Here is a 1,852-nt window from a genome sequence, read left to right as displayed (position 1 = left end):
CATCATGCGAAAAGGTGCAACCTTTCGAAATAGACACTAGTCAAAAGCGGTGTTATATGCCGAAATGGTGTGTCCTTTTCGAAACATGTGACTTTTGAAAGAGTTGCTTACTTTTTCCCAAAGAGTGTTTGTGTTGTTTTGAAAAGGCACCACTCACCTATAAATAGTGGATGAATTTGGAGAAAAAATACACGAGGATCACACGCGAGTTCGATCTTTTCTCTTCTCCCTCTGTTCTTAGTCAAATACTATGTTGTGTTGATTTGAGTCATAGAATTGAAGTGCTAGCTTTCTATAGAAGGAAATCCGTTCTATCTTGGGAGATAGTTTCCCATCAACCTTCAAGCACCGTGAGGGGGAAAATCTGTCTTAAGGACATAGTGTATCTACACTAGGCTCGGATTTAATTAAGAAGTACAAGGCACTTACAAGACAAAAGGTTTGTATAGTTTGGTAATTGGTAAAGAGTAAGTACAATTAAGTTGTATATTCCTAACATAATCTACGTTCATTGATCAACATATAAAGATGGCACTTACATTCAACATATTATTGTCTCTTTTGCTTCTTGTTTTCTTGTCCGTCAATAGCATAGTTTCTGAAGATATTATCTTCAGTGGTGACGTATTGAACTCTAATGAATTCATTGAGAATGGCCCTTATAGGTTCATAATGCAATCAGATTGTAACCTTGTCTTGTACATGAACCGAAGCAGGGAACTCTGGAATTCGGCGACTAATGGAAGGGGCACATCATGTAGGGCAACCTTACAGAACAACGGCAACCTTGTTATCTTATCTGGAACTGATGTTGTGTGGAGTAGTGAGAGTGCACGGGGTCCCAATAACTACCGCTTGATTATGCAAGGTGATGGGAATGTTGTGATCTATGGTGCATCTCTTTGGGCTACAAACACTGTTCAAAGTAGGAACTGAGAAGATTACTTTCTGTGTAGAATATACATGCAAGCCTAAACGTGTGTTTGATATTTGTGGCTTTTATATTATGTACTGTTGCTTGTAAATTACTTAAGTTTTTGTTCTTCATTTTTTCCGCATTCCATCAATAAAAGCTTGTCTGTTACTGCTCAATTTTTCATGGTTCTAGAGTACATGCTAGATTTCTTCGTTTCTATTCCAATAACAAAAATGCGAATTATTGTAGGCTGCAGCACGTACCAAATAAAGTATAAACAATCTTGTTGGATCAAAGTTCTATTTTAAGAATGGTTGGCGCACTTGGCACTTCTTACAGAATGCGACTAATAAAACCGATCTGGTTACAGCGATGCACGTCAAAGTGTGAAGCACAAATTTTCAAGATGTATTCAGTCGTTGGGCATCAAGATACACAGCACATCACACCCGTTGCACACTTGATTGTCACCTAGATATTCTATTTGCACATGCTAAATAGTAGTACTAGACTACTAGACCAATTTGGTCACATATGTAAAATGAGATGAATCTCACAGCAACACTTAGGTACAGAACAACAAGAAACTGCTAGGCCATTTGCGCCTTTCAGTACATCTGTAACACTGATACTTTTCCTGCTTGATGCACAGAGTTTCCACCTTCGCTTAGACGGATAAAATGCTTTAAACAGTGGATTTGGTTTGAAATTGAAGTTAATTGATTTGAGCATTATGGCTGGTGGTAAATTGTTATCAAATTATATAGGATAGGAATCCGAAGTTTGGTTTTGGAATCTAGGGAAGGTTTGAGGGTGACTAGATTTTCATTTAACACATGGACAAATGCTTGGAAGGCTCTTGATGCTATATATTGGCATTGGTGATACTCTTAGACAAAATCATGACCAACTTGACGAGTAAGTGAAATTGTTAGT

At 37.7% G+C, this 1,852-nt stretch overlaps 1 pseudogene; it reads left to right on the top strand.

Annotated features, from left to right (window-relative positions):
* Nucleotides 1-528: 528 nt before the first annotated feature.
* Nucleotides 529-936, top strand: LOC147474210 (mannose-specific lectin pseudogene; annotated as a pseudogene).
* Nucleotides 937-1,852: the final 916 nt, after the last annotated feature.

This window comes from Coptis chinensis, unplaced genomic scaffold, assembly GCF_015680905.1.
Source record: "Coptis chinensis isolate HL-2020 unplaced genomic scaffold, ASM1568090v1 utg11830_pilon_pilon, whole genome shotgun sequence".
Taxonomy (NCBI): domain Eukaryota; kingdom Viridiplantae; phylum Streptophyta; class Magnoliopsida; order Ranunculales; family Ranunculaceae; genus Coptis; species Coptis chinensis.
This window is presented reverse-complemented; position numbering and strand designations above follow the sequence as displayed.